The sequence below is a fragment of the Staurois parvus genome, unplaced genomic scaffold, assembly GCF_062004578.1.
Source record: "Staurois parvus isolate SC_StPar_1 unplaced genomic scaffold, SC_StPar_1.0 ptg001330l, whole genome shotgun sequence".
Taxonomy (NCBI): Eukaryota; Metazoa; Chordata; class Amphibia; order Anura; family Ranidae; genus Staurois; species Staurois parvus.
Genome location: NW_028319126.1, coordinates 509697 through 529506, shown reverse-complemented (window position 1 = coordinate 529506; position 19810 = coordinate 509697). Strand labels below are relative to the sequence as shown.

Here is a 19810-nt window from a genome sequence, read left to right as displayed (position 1 = left end):
AACCTGAGAGCAGGAAGAAGAGCCGAGCCAGGCTGTGTGTTAGGAAGCCTTGCTCTTGAGCCGGGCTGCTTGAGCCTATGGGGGCACTTGGCTGGGGGGGAAGCAGCCAGGAATGCTGGCAGGAGACCCAAAAATAGGAGGATCAAGGCTGCTCTGTGCAAAACCACTGCACAGAGCAGATAAGTATGAGATGTTTATTGTTTTAATGAAAAAAAAAACACCCTTTAGCACCACTTTAATGCATTCTGTGCATTAAGATAAGAAAACCTTCTGCATACAGCTCCCCCCCCCTTCCTCTTATACTTACCTGAGCCTGATCTCGATCCAGCACTGTAAGCAGAGGCTCTCTCCCTTCTCACTGGCTCAGAGACAGCTCCTGCTGCTGTCAATCACAGCCAGTGAGGAAAGAGCCACACACAGTGTCAATGGAGCCCACATGAGTGGTATGCTATGGGGACACTTAGCTGGAGGGAGGAGCCAGGAGCGCCAGCAGGGGACCCCAGAATAGGAGAATCAGCATTGCTCTGTACAAAACCATTGCACAGAGCAGGTACGTATACCATGTTTACCATAAATATCGGTAACACCATCATCAGTCCATCCCCTCATGCGAGGGTACTAGGTGTAATCCTAGACTCCCATCTGTCATTCCAGCCCCAGATCTAATCAATGACAAAATCTTGTAGACTTCACCTCAGCAACATCTCCAAGATACGCCCGTTCCTAACCCCGGAAACCACTAAGCTACTTATTCACTCCCTTGTCATATCGCGCCTCGACTATTGTAACTCCCTCCTCATTGGCCTACTTCATCGCAGGCTATCCCCACTCCAGTCCATCATGGATGCTGCTGCCAGAATAATCCACCTTACTAACCGTTCTGTATCTGCCACCCCTCTCTGCCAATCCCTCCACTGGCTCCCAGTTGCCCAACGGATAAAATTCAAAACACTAACAATGACATAGAAAGCCATTCACAACGCTGCCCCAATTTACATATCAGATCTTATCTCTAAATATCACCGAAACCGTACACTCCGCTCTTCGCAAGACCTCCTACTCTCTAGCTCCCTTATCTCCTCCTCCCATACTCGTCTCCAAGACTTCTCCAGGGTGTCATCCATCCTCTGGAACTCCCTACCCCAATCTATCAGACTATCACCTACTCTACTTGCCTTTAGGCGATCATTGAAAACCTATCTCTTCAGGGAAGCCTATCCCGCCCTCTGCTAAAACTGGTATCCTCTATGCTTCCAACCACTCCATCCCCCACAGTTTTACCTATTGTACCACTCTCCCCTCCCTCCTAGACTGTAAGCTCCAAGGAGCAGGGCCCTCAACTCCCTCTTGTATTGAACTGTATTGTCTCCCACTACAATGTAAAGCGCTGAGCAAGCAGTTGGCGCTATATAAATCCTGTATTATAATAATGTTTATTATTTTTTTTAAAATGTTTTATCCTTTACAGTCACTTTAATTTCTTAGCCAAGTCTATCTAAATCTGCTTGTGCATCTAACGCCATCCTCTCCCTAGACTGCCTGCTGTCCAAAAGGTGTCTGCTTTACTATTTCAACCAGAATGCAGACACCATAAGACAGTAGGTGTGTTACTGGCCGGATCACCAGGTGAAATAAAGAAAAAAAAAACCTAAAGAAGAAAGAAATGCAGCCACCACATTTAAGAATTAGAAAGATACAATATAATTATATTTTTGGTTTTGAGTTTCAGAACTATTTAATTCTAAATGGATAATTGGTAAAGCTTTGAAGACATCACCTACAGACAATTATGGGTACCATAGTTGTAGTTTCACAGGTGCACACAGTTTTAAGGTTTGGTACATTTGGTACCTAATTACTCAACACAACTTCATCTTTATTTTACAAAAAGTTAGATAATATATTGTGTTTGCATGCCCTAAAATCAACTTCACTGTAACGTTTACTGAAAATATGGGTTTAATAAACAGTCATGCAAATTTTCTGTGACATAAAAAAAAAAAATTAATACTACCTTTGTGCAGCCTACATTGTTTTCTTCTAGTCATCCTTTTTTATAACCCATTACATTGTAAAATTATCCAGTCTACTTTTTATATCTTGACTTCCCAATTGAGAGTCTACATTGTTTGCTGTGCACATATTTGCTTCCATTGTTGGACCTTTACCGTTTCCAGACAGTCCTTTTATGCAACGGCCCTGCGAACAATGTTATGTTAGTTTATGCTTGTTTTAAGTAATGCTTAGGCTTAACGTGCATATTAACCACTTGAGCTCCTGAGGATTTACCCCGCTTAATGACCATCCCTTTTTTTGCTGTTTGGCGCTGCACTAATTCAAATGATAATTGCGCGGTCATGCAATGCTGTACCCAAACAAAATTTACGTCCTTTTTTTCACACAAATAGAGCTTTGTTTTGGTGGTATTTGATCACCTGTGCACTTTTTATTTTCTGCACTATAAACAAAAAAAACACGAAAATTTTGAAAAAAAACCCAATATTTTCTACTTTCAGCTATAAAAAATATATCGTAAACTCAAAGTTAGTCATAAATTTAAGCCAAAATGTAAGCGTGTTCCTGGCAATCAAGGGGTCAAATGTGATTATTTGTGTACTAGCGGGCAAACTGGCGCTATCTGGGAGGGGTGCTAAAACTATCGGAAGTCACCAGTGACACTAATACAGTGATCAGTAAAAATCTGTTCACTGTAATCAATGACACTGGTGACAGGGCAGTGAAGGGGTTAACTGGGGGGGGGGGCAGGGGCGATCAAGGGGTTAAATGGGATTACTGATGTACTGGCGGGCAAACTGGTGCTATCTGGGAGGGGCGCTAACACTATTGGAAGTCGCCAGCGACACTGATACAGTGATCAGTAAAAATTGGTTCACTGATCAGTGACACTGGTGACAGGGCAGTGAAGGGGTCAACTCGGGGGGGGGGGCACGATCAAGGGGTTAGACGGGATTACTGATGTATTAGCGGGCAATCTGGCGCTATCTGGGAGGGGCGCTAACACTAACGGAAGTCGCCAGCGACACTGATACAGTGTTCAGTAAAAATCGGTTCACTGATCAGTGACACTGGTGACAGGGCAGTGAAGGGGTCAACTCAGGGGGGGCGATCAAGGGGTTAGACGGGACTACTGGTGTATTAGCGGGCAATCTGGCGCTATCTGGGAGGGGCGTAACACTATCGGAAGTCGCCAGCGACACTGATCAGTAAAAATCGCTTCACTGATCAGTGACACTGGTGACAGGGCAGTGAAGGGGTTAACTGGGGGGGGGGGGGGCGATCAGGGGGTTAAATGTGTCCTCTAGAGTGTTCTAACTGTCAGTGTGCTGTTTTACTCATGTTTAAATGTTTCTTCTTCTCTGTCTGGAACGGAATGTGTCCAGGCAGAGAATAATTACATCATATCCTGCCCTGTGTAAATGTAAACACAGGACAGGATAGGACAGGGACCGATCATCTGATTTCAGCAAGAAATCACTGGCTGAAATGTAATGATTGATCCCTCCTGGATCGAATGGTGTCACCCGCGGGTCGGCGGGAGCGCACGCGCCCCCTACCCGCGAAAGTGTCAGGAGCGCGGAGCCCGTTTTAAAACGTGCTTTTGCGCTCCACTGCCACCCTGCACACGTATATATACAGTGGCAGGGCGGCAAGCGGTTAATACATGTGAAAAAGAAAAACATTTTCTGCTAGCGAAATGAAATAATTGAGCTTTAAAAACAAGTCCTTACTGACCTCTGTTGCTGCATGTATTGTGGAGCAATTCATCTCCAATTTTCCCAGGTGAAGCACCCAAGTTTTCCAAGTCCTTCTGTCAATACACCTGCCTTGATTTAAAGCCTATTTCCTGGGAGAATAAAAACCTTCCCCTTGCAGTGGGGCCACCCCAACACTGCACAGGTTATTTGCTTGTTTAGGTTATCAAAAAAGCAGTTTTACTTCCCTAATCTACCCCAACACTCTTCTCTTCTCCCCTACACTCCAACAATGGACTGTCCCTTGGCATCCTCAAGTCCAATACAGGGCTACAGACCCTGCATTTTACATGATGATATCAGAGGACACCCACCTGCCGGCGCATAGGAAAACAGAGGCTGCACAAAGGAAGCCTGCAGAAGCTGGGGCTCAGGTAAGTAAAAGTGTAAGTGGCCATGACACTAATGTAAAGTAAGCTGTAGCTACAGTGATCATAAACAAGGGTTCCCTGAGGCCAGAAAGTTATTTCAATGGTTCTTCCATGTGAGAAAGGTTGATGTGGAAATCTGTGGTATCGGCGATGTACAGAAAGGCTAAAACTACAACATGCTGCAGTACTATTATATGTATGAAGGTGAGATAACACTGCAGCAGCCCAGGCAGGGATATATACAGCAGTGATTTATTACAGGAGGAGGTGGCACACTCCGTACAGTGAGATGATGGGCCTGGTGACAAGTGCACCGTGTTCTATCTCCCTGTCCATCTCCCAGTTCACAGAGAGCCTCCAACAGATAAGGAGTGTTATTACAATGCCAGAAATTGCGCCGTTATTTATCCCCTGACACGCTGCTGCTTCCAGCAGTCGGCCAGTCCGGTCCCCTAAGAGAATTCCGCATCCACCGATAACGGCAATATCAGCAAACTCCCAGAGAGATGGTAATAGCCCCGCAGTACACGCTCAGACACAGCACAATTGTCACTGGAATCGTGATATTTGTACAAATGTCCCTTCTCTCAATGCCGCCACACGGGTGCCTTGTCGGTTTTCAATTCAGTTTTTTTTTTTTAACAATGCAATGTAAATTGATTGATTCTCCCCCCCCCCAAAAAAACATAATTATATGTTATATTTAAGGCCCATTCACACCATAGCAGTTCCCTAATGCGTGGGATTCTGCCTGCTGGGCAGCACAGTGGCTAAATGGTTAGCACTTCTGCCTGGCAGTACTAGGGTCGTTGGTTCGAATCCCAGTCACGGCACCTCCTGCCTGGAGTTTGCATGTTCTCCCTGTGCCTGCGTGGGTTTCCTCTGGGTACTCCGGTTTCCTCTCACACTCCAAAGACATGCTGGTAGGTTGATTGGATCCTGTCTAAATTGGTCCTTGTATATGAATGTGAGTTAGGGACCTTAGATTGTACGCCCCTTGAGGGTTAGGGACTGATGTGAATGTACAATATATATGTAAAGCGCTGTGTAAATTGACGGCGCTATATACCGTATTTGCCGGCGTATAAGACGACTTTTTACCCCTTGAAAATCTTCTCAAAAGTCGGGGGTCGTCTTATACGCCGGTATACGGCATACTGACACTTTTTAGGGGGGCGGCGCGTTGCCGCCGCCGCCCCCCCCCTTCCCCCAATGGAAGGGACACTAAGTACAGGGGTGGGCAGCGGCTGTTTCTTACCTGGTTCCGGTCCAGGAAGCGCGGCTGCGCCTTCAGTTCGGCCACTGGATGTTCGTGCGGCTGCTCGGCTCCGCCTCCTCACCAGTGATTGGCCGCCAGAACTGTAGCTCAGGAAAGGCACACAGGCGGCCAATCACCGGCGAGGGGGTGGAGCCGAGCGGCCCCGCGAAAATCGAGTGCAGGACCAGCAGGTAAGTGGTCAGTGTAGAGGTGCTGCTGCAACCACATATGCTGGCTGCAGCAGCACCATACGAGAACAGGGTCAGCAAGTGTCAGTGGGAGGAATAGTGCCCCATCATTGGTGTCACTGATACCAATGATGGAGCACTATTCCTCCCACTGATACCAATGATGGGGCACTATTCCTCCCACTGACACCAACGATGGGGCACTATTCCTCCCCCCCACTGACACCAACGATGGGGCACTATTCCTCCCCCCCACTGACACCAACGATGGGGCACTATTCCTCCTCCCCACTGACATCAACGATGGGGCACTATTCCCCCCCCCCCCACTGACACCAACGATGGGGCACTATTCCCCCCCCCCCCCACTGACACCAACGATGGGGCACTATTCCCCCCCCCCCCCACTGACACCAACGATGGGGCACTATTCCACCCCCCACTGACACCAACGATGGGGCACTATTCCACCCCCCACTGACACCAACGATGGGGCACTATTCCACCCCCCACTGACACCAACGTTGGGGCACTATTCCTCCCACTGACACCAACGATGGGGCACCATTCCTCCCACTGACACCAACGATGGGGCACCATTCCCCCCACTGACACCAACGATGGGGCACCATTCCCCCCACTGACACTAATGATGGGGCACCATTCCCGCCACTGACACCAATGATGGGGCACCATTCCCCCCACTGACGCCAATGATGGGGCACCATTCCTCCCACTGACGCCAATGATGGGGCACCATTCCTCCCACTGACGCCAATGATGGGGCACCATTCCTCCCACTGACGCTAATGATGGGGCACTATTCCTGCCACTGACGCCAATGATGGGGCACTATTCCTCCCACTGATGCCAATGATGGGGCACTATTCCTGCCACTGATGCCAATGATGGGGCACTATTCCTGCCACTGATACCAATGATGGGGCACTATTCCTGCCACTGGTGTGCATTGGAAGAGGGGTAGTCTTATACGGCGAGTATAGCTCAAACACTAAATTTTAGCAGGAAAAGTAGGGGGGTCGTCTTATATGCCCAGTCGTCTTATACGCCGGCAAATACGGTAAGTACCTGAAATAAATAAATGCTGTCATACAACACATGGCAATGCATGCTAGGTGCGTTGCTATTCTCAATGGCACCCCATTGCACCTGCTGGCAGCATGTGTGGTAACTTGATTATGCACATTCCACGAAAAAGTACATGTGACACCTTTATTTAGTGCACATTATTGCACACAGTCATAGAATTAGCACAATGGTATGTGTGAGAAAGGTAAAGGGCTCCAAAGGTTTTCAGCAAACCCATTCCCATCGCATAGTGAGATCAATCCTCAATTTATGCTGCAGTATAATTGACCCAAACTGTCCATCTCCAACCAACAGTATTCAAATCCAGTCAGACCCTAGCAGTGATATATGACAGATAAGTGTTGAATATGAAGCAGAATTCTCTAACAATCTGATATAAAGAACAGTTTGAAGTAAAATGGTAGAGTACACTGATCACATTCTCCAGAAAATATCCAATTTCACTTTATTCTGATGTCTATGCATTCCTCTACAACCAGATTCTGGAGAGCTCCTCCCATGTGGGAAATAAGGCTCTGCTTCCAGTACAACTAACTTTCTCTATGCTTTACCACCTATGATATTCAAAAAAACTTCCACGGCAGACTTGGATCTGATTGGTGGCTGTGGGAAATGTCTACATACGGACACCACTGGGCCTTCTGCATGAGAGAAATTACTGGGTGTGTGAGAATAGCTCAGCTGTACAACAAACAGGCAAAAAAAAAAAAGGGTTTGTGGGTTACTGACAAAAGGGAGTGGGAGGTACCGGAGTGCTGCAGCATCATCTGGATTAAATGCTGAAGAATAAGCAGCTAGACCAAGCGTTGGACAACTAGCATGACGGTGAATAATAGTGTGGTAGACCTCAGAAGATCTCAAATTTTGCTCCTTCAGACCTCAGATCAGCCCCAGTACCTGCACCTCGACTGCAGAGGTTTGCAAGCTTTAGACAACCAGCATGATGGCGAATAATAGTGTGGTAGACCTCAGAAAAGCCCACATTTTTGCTCCTTCAGACCTCAGATCAGCCCCAACACCTGCAGTTTGACACCTCAGATCAGCCCCAGTACCTGCACCTAGGCCTCAGAGGTTTACAAGCTTAGACAACCAGCATAACGGTAAATTATAGTGTAGTAGACCTCAGAACAGTCCTAAAAGCTGATTCACAGATGTGGTGCAGATTGAAGCTCAGGTTTCACAGCTAATTGATACAGCAGTTGTTCACAGGTTCACGTCCGGTTTACATCAGGTTCAGGACAGGATTAGCTCAGGATCTTATCCGTTCACACATATGCAGTTTAGGAACGGTTCCCACAGAAGTCAATAGCCTGTAATCTGCACCTTAACCTGAAGATGCTGCTGAGAAATCGGACATGACTCTTTTAAAACCGCACTGAATCTGCCCCGGCCATATGTGAATAGACACCATAGGAGACAATGTTTTTTCACGTCATGCAGACTGGATGCGGTTCAAACCGCATCCAATCCACATATATGTGAACGGGCACTAAGTCCAGTATCTTCACACCTCAGTTCACCCCAATTCATGCATCTTCATGTCTCAGTTCAGATCCAATTTCTACATCTTCAGACCTCAGCTCAGCCCCAATTCCTATACCTTCAGACATTAGGTCAGCCCCAATTCCTGTAACTCCACATCTCAGATAATCCCAATTCCTGCACCTTCACACCTCAGATCATCCCGCCGCAATTCCTATACCTTCAGACTTTAGATCAGCACAAGTTCCCATGACTTCACATTTCAGTGCAGCCTCTGTTCTTGCATCTTTAAACCTTAGATCAGCCCCAAGTCCTGCATCATCAGAAATGCAGGGTTTTTATATTAATACCTTTCTTCATTTAACAATGTCTGGAGCTGCAGGTGGGCCTACACTTGTACTTGACATAGAGATGGCACCTGAACGTAAGTCATATAAGAGGAGTCTCTCTGAAACATCGTTAAGGCACAGAAGGGCAGGCTAGGCTGTTTAAGAGACAACCTCGCAACTGGTCATTTACAGCCCATAGCAGTGGTGCTGTAGGGAGCAGGGGCCAGTCCAAGCCTGTGCCCATTCCACAGAACTATCTTCTGGGTGCAACTAAAAATGACATACTGCTACTCTGGCACATGTCTTAGGTTGCCTATCCCTAAGCCAGACTGTGCTTCCTATTTACAGTACATGCCAAGGCTTCATTTTCAGCTCTTTCCGTATTTAGAAAAAATAAAAACGCCTAGATTGTAAGCTCAGAGGAGCAGGGCCCTCCTATCCCTCTTGTATTAAACTGTATTGTTGCTGTATTGTCTCCCGTTATATTGTAAAGTGCTGATCAATCTGTTGGCGCTATAAAAATCCTGTATAATAATAATAATAATAAAAAGTGGATAATGTTATGATGTGAAAATGTGTGGGCACCATCACAGAATATGTTAAACAATTCTTATTGCTCAATTTTTATTTATTTTTTTTAAACTTTACTGAAATAAGCTGAGATCTGTTTTTTGTAGATAGCACCTATCCATATACAATCCAATAAAGACATATTAAGCACTTCCAGAATGTAAAGTGTATGTAAAGCCACAACTTTGTTTTTTATTTTAGCTTTGGAGTGAGCAAGAAAGCTTTAAAACTCCTGTCCGGTTTTTTATGCTGTAGCTCATTGGGGAGATTTTCCTTCACTGCCTGTCCTTGAGATGCATCAGGAAGTTGAAGGAAATCTCTTGCTGTATAAAATGCTCTTCAGTCTGCCATTTGCACACTACAGCCTGAGTTAGTGAGTCAGAGTTACAAAGAGCAAATTTCTCCCCAGCAGCAGATCATAGCACAACCTTCATTTTCTCCTCCAGGACGGCGGTAGGAGAGCGCAGCTATAACACCAATCCACATTACTTCGGCCTCTTCCTGCACCAACTCCACCACCGGCCTCGCTCTCAGCAGCATCCATCACCTGTGGCCAGGCGGCAACTGATAACACATTATCTGTAGGATTTACCCAGCTGTGTAAAGCAAGGTCACCTCTGCAAGAACTATGGGTAGTGCTGAGGCGTGGAAACTGGCACAGCAGCCAAAATTTTTCCTAACTGGAATCTGATATACAAAGCAATGTACAAGATAGCAAAGGAAGAGCACAGATTACATATGCATAATTCTCTATTAATTTCTACAACACAATCGAATTAAATTGGAAGCAATCCCAACCTTTGGCCATTTCACAAAGTCTTATAAAAGGAAATACTCTGAGCTGAAACAGCCAATTTGAATCCCAGCAGTGGGTCCAAGTGCATGGGAATCTGACCATTTGCCAATATACCAAAGTCTCATATAAATTTGTCACATGATATGCACAACTGTTATTTAGTGCATAGTGGCTGAAGTCCCGATAAGGTCTCGTCTCCACCAGTGGAAAATAGCAAGTACTTTGCATTTTTTACACTAACATCCAATAACCACAACACCTGACTGTGACGCTAGGTTATGTGACAGTATCTACGAAAGCAGCGGTGTTGCATCTAAAAATAAAATAAAAGGAAGGCAACACAGAAAACTGCTTACCAAAGCTTCTAATGAGAATGCATTAAGCGTTTCCACAGTCACAGTCAGGCTGGGAAGGAAAAAGTTAGATCAACCTTTCTCAACTAGGGTGCCTTGGGGTTTCTTCAGGGGTGCCTTGTCAAAATGTCTAAAATTGCCCAAAACCTGTATACAAGCCAGCAGGTGGAATAAGTCTACCTTTTGGTTACACAAAGCCATAGGTTTTCATTGTGCACCTTCTAGCCACTGGCGTCCAAACAAACAATGTCAGCAGTTGATAAGGAGGTTGTCAACTGCCTGCACAGCATCCTTTTTTGACCTTCCCCTGCCCCTCTCCATCAGTGCTGGGGTCACATTAGCTCAGTGATGGAGAAAAACTGAGGGAGAAGAGAAACACTGGAATACTAGTCAGTACCAGTGTGCAAACGTGCATTTGCTTTGGAAGAATAAATCACCTCTAATGTTGGGTGTCCTACATGTGTGGATGTTGCTGCATTATATAAAACTATTAGAATAGTTTTTCACATTTTAGAATAGGGTGCCTCAAGACTCTCCACAATTTTAAAGGGTGCCTCGGGACTGTCCATAATTTTAAAGGGTGCCTTGAGTGAAAAAAGGTTGAGAAACACTGAGCTCGATGATGCTGGACATCCTTCAGCTAGGAAATGAGGCAGGCTCTGCTTTCTGCAGCTTCTGAAGCACACAGAGAAGCTCAGAGTGTGCAGTGAAATTAAAGTAAGCAATTTCAGAACAGGAGAGGAGCCTCTACAACTCTAAGGCTGGAAAACAGATTTAGGTAAGCAGTAACCCAAGCCATGGCTTAATTCCTCCAATCTCTCCTGCCTCATTGCACATCTGGGCCACTACAAGATAACCCCAACAAGTTTGGTCTTCACTGCAACCTTCTACCAAATTAAGTGTTGACAAAAGTAAGTTTCCAAATATTACTGAAAGATCAGGATCTGCTCTGTACAATGCTTTTTTCTGTACACGGCTCATAAGATGTGATTTTCGGGCTCCTTTCCAGACACTTGTAGACAGTGTCACCTTGTGAAAGCAGGCAGTTTATGGTCTGCAGATAGGAGAGTTTTCATGCAGTGGTGCAGCTGGAGGGAAAACTCAGTATGGAATTACGGAAAGGATGAAGTTGAGGTCACACACTTGCAATAGAAGTCTCTTTAAAGCCTCCTGAACATTGGACTTTTTTTTTTTTTTTTAACTCTCCAAGGAGCCTTGTCCTGGCAGCAGTATGGGGGGAGCTAAACACCCAGTGTATATGAGGTCTGAAGTGTATGTAAAATCCTAAATCTATTTTTTAGTATTTTTGGCACAATACCTCATTGTAAACCATTTTCTTGAGCAAACTATTTGGCTGCAAAGTTCTTACCTGGAGACTGTGCCAGTAGCAGCGATTCATGTTGCAGGCTGACAGCACTAAGCCACTGCCTCTCAATTAGCCCCAGGGTTGTCAACCTGCCATGCAAACTCTTTCAGTTTGCTGCTTGGCCACCTATCAGGGCTAAACAGTTATTCTGATGGCCAAGGTAAGGATCTTGCACATCAAGCTGCACATGCTGATGCTAATTGCAAAGTGGTGACTTAGCATTGTCAGTCTGCAATAGGAATTGCTGTTACTGGTAGGTATGTATGCAGTGTAACTTTCATTCATTCGTATTTGACCTCTTGGCAAAACTACAGGTTGGCTTTCTGGGCATCATGTTAGATACACTTCAATGTCTTTGTTTTTTTAATCAAATTTTCTTCACAAATGTTTGAGGTAGGTTGCCAGATGTTTGATCTCTCTCCAATTCCCCAGTCTGGGACTGATATACAGGATATTATAAAAATGTGCATAGCCAATTTGTACACAGGTACTGGGGGCAATTTACACAGGAGATAATTATTCTACCAGCAAAACTTTGGCGTGTGGGAGGAATCTGGAGGAAAACCATGTAAACACAGACAGACAATGCAAACTTCATGCAGCCAGCTTCCTGGCCGAGACCCAAACCAAGTACCAAAGTGGTTAGCATAAGTGCTAACCACTAAGCCACTGTTCCCCACCCATTGCTGGCAATATCTCCAGATTAAAGTGGCCCTTCACCCATAAGAGTGCCCTGCCCCCTCTCCCTTCCCAGGCAAGAATGACGTTTGTGTCCCCGACACATCTGCGCACTCACGTTTCCCCCAAACATCTGCGCATGTTTTGGCCTCTCCTTGGTCCACCATGGAAATCCCAAACTTTTGTGCATACATGGGAAATCTCCTGCACAGATGTGTTGAAGGGCTCTGTCAGGACCCCAAGGCTAAGCAGAGCCCTTCTGCATATCTGTGCATGCATCATAATGGTGACGCCAGTACAGAGAGAACCATAGTTCCTCTTTAAAGATTTTGCAACAAACCAAAAAAAAACTTGTACTTATTCTTTTTATGTCTCATTGCATGCAATGAAACTATGCCAAACATACTAAAAAAAAATTTTTTTTAAAAAGTAGATTTTAGATTTACATACACTTAAAGAGTTCTGATTGGTTGTTTATGGCTGGAGCACAATATGGCTCTTGGTTATATATTAAGCATCTTGCATTTTGTATTTTCAGAGACGCTCTAGTGCCACCATAATTCACATCCTACAGCCTGACACACCATTCCTGGTATAAACCTTTAATGGAGCTATGTATACTCGATTTAAAAAATGCACTTAAATTAAGAAAGGGTAGCTGGAGCAACAACATCTGCCATACAAGCATCGTTTAATACAAATAATGATTCTCTGCTACAGACATTAATTATTCTTTGTGTGAAGGGTCAGTCAAACAGGAGGGGCCTGGTTATATAACCCCATCACAAGAAACTATATAAGACTACACCTTTGCACACTTATTCACCGTCTGCGGCTCCTGAATGAAGACGCTGCCTATTATCTGCTCTTCAGCAGGAGGATGAACTCAGGAATTATGACTTTAATATCGCTGAAGATGAGGCTGTTTGTTTTGTGCAGACACAGGGCACAGCGAGCAAAACCTCTCTACGAGCGGCCCTTAAATACTTTATTAAATCATCAGCACACAGGGAAAAGTCTCTGTCCACATATGGGACCAGGAGAATCATTCTGGAATCTAGTAGAGGTCAGTCCCTTCTCTGTCCGCACACACAGCCTGGAACAGGTATTGCACAGCTTGGGCAGTGAGGTTCTTAGAGCCTATAGGATAGACATTTGGAGCCATGGGGGAGATAGAACATAGTCAATTTTCTGTATATTCACAAAGCTCAGAAAAGGCATTCCGTAATCTGCAGAAGATAGGAGTTTAGGCTCTACAGAACCTGGAAGAGGCTTTCAGAGCCCTGTTATTTGTACACCGAGACCAGGTGAGTCATTCTGCTACCTGAAGGATGTGTGGCCTTTTGGTTCCTTCCTCCCCTGATCCCTAGGGGGTTTTCTCTTCAGGAGAGCCCCCTAACCAAGTACTGAACCAAATAGAATGCCTCTCCGGACTTTGTAGAGCCTAAACTCCTGAGTCCTGTAGGTAACAAGAGCACCTTTCCTTTTCTGTATGTATACAGAGGCAGAGAAAGGGGGGGGGGGGGTGTTTACTAAAGCTGGAGAGTGCAAAATCAGGCTTACTTCTGCATAGAAACCAATCAGCTTCTAACAGTAGCTTGTTCAATTACGTTTTGGCAGCTGATTGGCTTCTATGCAGAAGTGAGCCCAATTTTGCACTCTCCAGCTTTAGTAAATAAACCCCATGGAGTTGATTTACTAAAACTGAAAAGTGCAAAAGCTGGCGCAGCTGTGCACGGTAGCCAGTCAGCTGACAACTTTAGCTTGTTCAATTAAGCTTTGACAAAAAAACAAAAAAAAAAACCTGGAAGCGGATTAGTTTCTGTGCAGAGCTGCACCAGATTTTGCACTCTCCAGTTTTAGTAATTCAACCCCAGGAACTCATTCCCTTCTCTGACCAGGTGAGGCATTCCGTGTTCAGGAAAGGCATTCCATAACCTGCAGAAAAATAAGAGTCTAGGTTGTACAAAGGCCAGGGAAAGCATTCTGAATTCTGCAGGATAATGGAACTCAGTACTTTCGTTGTACTTGTTAAGTGATCTGGGGAGACATTCCATGACCTGCAGGAAATAGAATATTGGATGAGCAAACGTCCGTTTTTTTTTTTGCATGATAGTCTCATATCGAAAACAAATGGGTTACTATCTTGTAAGACAGAATACAACTTCGAAAGTGATATATTGTACTGTATTCTTTTGTTTCCGAGCATGCCTTGTCTTAGTCATGCTTTTTTTTTTTTTTTTTTTACTAAAACAAAAAACATTCGTTCTGTTATCGTAAGAAAACAAATTTCGTGCTTGTCCCTTCAAATAATTTTACATGAAATCTCGAATGCTGTGCACGAATGAGCAGATTATTGGATGATCGTGATGAAAGTGGTATTTTTTTGTCCGATTTTCTCATCCTGTGTACTAGGCTTAAGCCCTACAGAGGCATTCTGAGCCTTAAAGGAAATAGAAATTTAGCCTCTTCCCTAACCGGTTGAAGATAGAAGCTTAGGTCCTGCAGAAGGTCAGAGAGCATTCTCAACCATGGAAATAAAGGGAACTCCATCCCATATATTGTAATACAGGCACACAGAAGACATTAAGGCTCCCTCCTTCCTATTCAGTAACCTATATGAAAAATACACTATATTGCCCAAAGTAGTGGGGCGCCTGCCTTTACACGCACATGAAATTTAATGGCATCCCAGTCTTAGTCCATTGGGTTCAATATTGAGTTGGCCCACCCTATGCAGCTATAACAGCTTGAAATATTTAGTAGCAAGGAAATGTCACGGGTGGACTTATTGCACAGGTGGCAACCTATCACGGGACCACGCTTGGAGTCACTGAGCTTCTGAGAGCGACCCATCTTTCACAAATGTTTATAGAAGCAGTCTGCATGCCTAGGGGCTTGATTATATACAGCTGTGGCCATGGAGATGATTGGAACACCTGAATCCAATGATTTGGAGGGGTGTCCCAATAATTTAGGCAAGATAGTGTATACTGTGCGTATATTGGGGAAGCAACTAAATCCTGGGGTGAGGACTGACTGGTTTATAATAGGGAGATTTGCTATGCTCAGATAAGTGAGCTACGAGTATAGCACCCACGCTATTACAGACTAGCCTCTTGTATAGACCTGTCGGATATAAGAAATGGATGTGTTGCAAGAAGAAACCAACTTCCACTGATCAATTTGCCAAGGAGTCATGCACATAATGTGTGCTTACGGCAGTGAGTAGAGTGTCACTTCCTCTTTTCTCTTCCTGCAGATGGAGGAACGCCGCCCGCTCCCATCTGTCGCTAACCTTGACTTATGAAAGACATTTAAAGATGTTGAAGCATTATTGGCAGCACAGAATCTGTTGAGTCGATTGATTTTGTAATTCTACAGATTGATTATTTGATCTGTGGGAACAGATTTAGTTGAGAGAATCGTCTGCTTTTGGTAACCACACAAATATGTCCATATCATCTGACATTGTCACACTGGATCTGATGTCTCACCCTGCATGGAGCAGTTTGGAGTCACCTTTAAATATTAGGTATGGTACAGAGCATTTGGCAAATGATTCATAATGGGCATTTTGGAGTCTCTCAACTCTCTGGCACTATTAAAGCGTCAACAATCAGCCATGAATATAGTTGTTTCTCTACAAGTGTGCACAGGGTAGAACTAATGCATGGCTATCAGCCGCTAGTGATATCAGGAAATGTAGGACGTTTGGCACACAGGCATGTCACAGAGTTGTATGGAATGGCATATGAACTGCAGTGTCATTAACAGCCATACGCAAGAAGTGTCACATGACCAGCCATATCTGACATATCACAATCTGCATCAAGTGTTGTATAGTCCTATAATTCTGCATTACTCCTCTAGAACAGTCAAAGGCTGCTACACTAAAGCCATGCTGCAAACATATATAGCTCCTACCACTTATCAGTATGGATGGCTGCTCACAAGTGCACCTCAATCTTTCCTGGGGAGCCTCAACCAGTAACACAGGTGGAGCTCTTTTGGAAGGTACACCCTTTACTAGCCATCATAATGTCAGCCCAGCACATCCCTACCCTGGTGCAGAGCACAGCCAACACAGGAGTCAGGCCCGCAAGATCACCCCCTTTAGTGAGCTCAGGATATTCCCACATTTTCACATTACCACTTATAGGAGGGATAGCCTCCTCTTATCTTCCTAACCTGTGGCTCAAACACAGCGGGGGTCCAATACTAATGATATCAAACATATCATTAGCACACATATGGACATCATGCTGGGTTTGAAAGGAGAGGTAGTTACAGACAGAACACAAGGAGTCCCTCATCAATAACCCTGGAGGAAGAGGCTCTCCTGACATAGATGTGTTTTATTTAATCTTGCTCTCTGAAAGACTTGCAGTAGAAGTCAATTACAGGCTCGCCTAGCCGGCTTTATTGAACACCGAGAGGGACTGGCGGAGCGCGTTCTGCTGGAGCGCAGAGTATAAATCTAACTTTTAATTGAATAAGAGTAATTATAGCAGAGCTGGGATACGGAGCATTTGCAGGTGGTATGCGATGCAGTATGAATGCAAGTCAGCCCTAGATTTAATGTGCAATGCTCAGCCCAATTCTACCAACCGTCATTCTGCAATTAATCCATCCTGTTCCGAATGTTGTGTGCGGCCCCATTTGGTTCCAACAATCTGCCATGCCTCCAATCCATTCCCACCTGGCTCCCAACAATCTGCACAGGCATACCTGATTTCACTGATATCACTCTTCTCAGCCATCCCACTCAAAACATTCTGCACACCCCAGCAACCCTTATATGACTCCAACACAGTACAGCCTTACTGATCCCCAAATGGCTCCCAACCCTTTCTCTGGCCTCTCTGACCTCCATTCTGATATCAATGCTCGGCATGGCCTCATGACTGCCATCCCCCTCCGCACAGCCTCTCCAACCCACATATGACTTCCTACACTTTGCCTGGCTCCCCCAATCCCCAGCCCGTTGCCAATGATCTTCACAGCCCTACTTAACCCTATCCTGCTTATAAAGCCCTGCCTAGCCACACCAAACCACAGCCCTGCAAACCCCCATCCAGCTGCCATGCTCTGGCTGGCCCAAACAAACACATTCTGACTCCCAACACTCTGCCCGATCCCACTGACCCCCATCCAACTTCCAAAGCTCTTACACAGCCCCACAAACCCCTGTCTGGCTCCCAGCATTCTGCTTGGCTCCATAGATGCCTACCAAGCTCCCAACGATATGCCTGGCCCCAATGTCTCTTCCAAAGCTCTGCCTGGCACTAGTGATCCCCCCATCCCGCTTCCAACTATCTACATGACCTCACCAATTGTTATACTGCTCTGAATACTCCAGCCAGCCTGCAGCACATAGTGTATAGTCTTGCTGTGTATTACCTCAATCACAAACCGAACCAGAGTAACAGTTGGTAGAAGATGACAGAAAAAAAAATGTTCTGCGCAGTGCAGCAATGGTATCGTTTCACATGTTATTGCTATTATTTACAGACAAAACACAGATTATTTGGTACCGTTTACATAAATTGACTGCTGGCTCCTGTGTGACTTCTATAGCGCCGCACAGAAATGTGAAACTGATTTAATGCCAGTATTTACAGAACTGCATCACAGACACCCCGTGTTGAAGTCGTCTTTAATGTACATCTTGACAAAATACGTCTGTTCTTTAATATCTGAGCGTCAAAAACAGATTTCCTCTGAATTGCTCAAAATAGAATGAATATTCACTTTCTAATACCCCATGGGCCTTCCAAGCCCGAAGCCTCACCATGAATATAGATATTTCGTACTACAAAGTGAAACGCCGTGACTGGAGCGTCATACTTAGCCTGCCAGACCGTGCACATCTGGCACACTGATTAATTTACATTTAACTTTAGAAATTACAAATCTCTACAGGATAGAAGTGTCTGAAGGAGAAGATGGCGGACTTATGCACAGCAACCTAAGTGAACGCTCCCTTTCACATTTACAGTACAGGTTAAAAAATGAACACAAGAATCCAATTGGTTGGTGCCAGAAACACAGATAACTTATTTCATACACTTTCAAAACACGGGGCTCACAAACATGTTCCCACCACAGCTCCCAGGTCCTGCGCCACTTCCAACGGGGGGTGCCGGCAATGAGGGTTCAATCACCTCCACTTACAGCATGCATGCAATTCTAGTGCTTACCACGCAGGGGTTTAATTGCATAGTGTTAGGGGGTGAAAAGCATCACAGGGAGTACATGAGTGGGGAGGCTCTGTTGAATGGGAAGCAGTGTGCAGCTCTACTTTATTTTTCCTTTTTGCATGCATACATACATATAAAATGCTAAGTATGTTATTGCATAATTACTGTCAGTAGTATTACTAGATGCTGGCACCCATAGCAGGTCTGTCTAGCTCTAAAATTCCATCATTTCCTATGTGACTACAATCCCATGATTTGTCAGTTACCTACTTGGAGCAATGTAAAATGAGGGAAACACATGAGAAATCGGAGTCCTGTGGCGAGAGGCTGCTACATAATACAGCTCAACATTTTATCCCATTAAGAATCACTTCCAACTAAACAAGTTACTTATTAGACTGAAGTCAGGAACTTTGTGTGGAACTACTGATAACAATAAGGAACCAAAATATTCTCAAGGACTAATTTAGCCAGGTCAGCACTAACTAGCAGTAGTCAGCCACATTTAAAAAGAGAAGTTCACCTTTTGAGCGAAATAAAAAAGCACTTTTTTCCCATGTTAAAAAAAAAGTGCATTTATTTATTTATTTTAAGAAGCCTGCAGAGCATGTACCCGTGATCTACAGATGGTGGGTGTAATTTCAGGCTCCTGCAGACTCTCAAGGTAGCTGTCTGCCCGTATCTCCTATGAGCAAGGCAGTTTTTTTGAGAGCAGGAAGAATCAATGAACTAGGAGAGCGCTCACCAGCGCCCTCATTGAGAATTACAAGCTGTCAGCTGCAATGGTACTTATAAGCATTTATTCACAGGAAATTTAATAAATTCCTGTGTGGACAGAACCCCGCATGGCCACGCTGTTTTTGAATAGTGACAGCAGCTGCAGGGAGAAGATCTTCCTCCCACTGTCATAGGGAGAGGGATCAGGGAGTAGGGGGGTAAGAGAGGCTGCAGATGCTAGAGCATGTTACATGTTCCACTCTAAAAATGGGTGGAACATGTAACATGTTTCAAAGGTGAACTTATCCTTTAACTAGATATGTTCTCGAATGTTGAAGACATTTTGTAGCTTAGCATAGCCAGCTCTACAGTGTCAGGAACATACCCCTGCATGTATATGCACAAAGGTAGCACAGACGCCTTAATCCAATTACCATGGAATGTGTAAAGGCAGATGTTGATTGTCCACACCTTCAGCTCTGTGAACTGAATGATATGCAGACATTAAGAATGGAACTAGGACAGATTGGTTCCAGAACTTTCACACCTCCCATCCTGTTCTTAGACAATCAACATCTGCCTTGACACATTCCATGGTAATTGGATTAAATCGTCT

At 44.9% G+C, this 19810-nt stretch overlaps 1 protein-coding gene across 15 annotated transcripts in view; it reads right to left on the bottom strand.

Moving 5' to 3' along the window:
- The window catches only part of NRXN3 (neurexin 3), a 454309-nt gene that overhangs the window by 58795 nt on the left and 375704 nt on the right, over positions 1-19810 (bottom strand). The gene's annotated exons all lie outside the window — the stretch shown is intronic.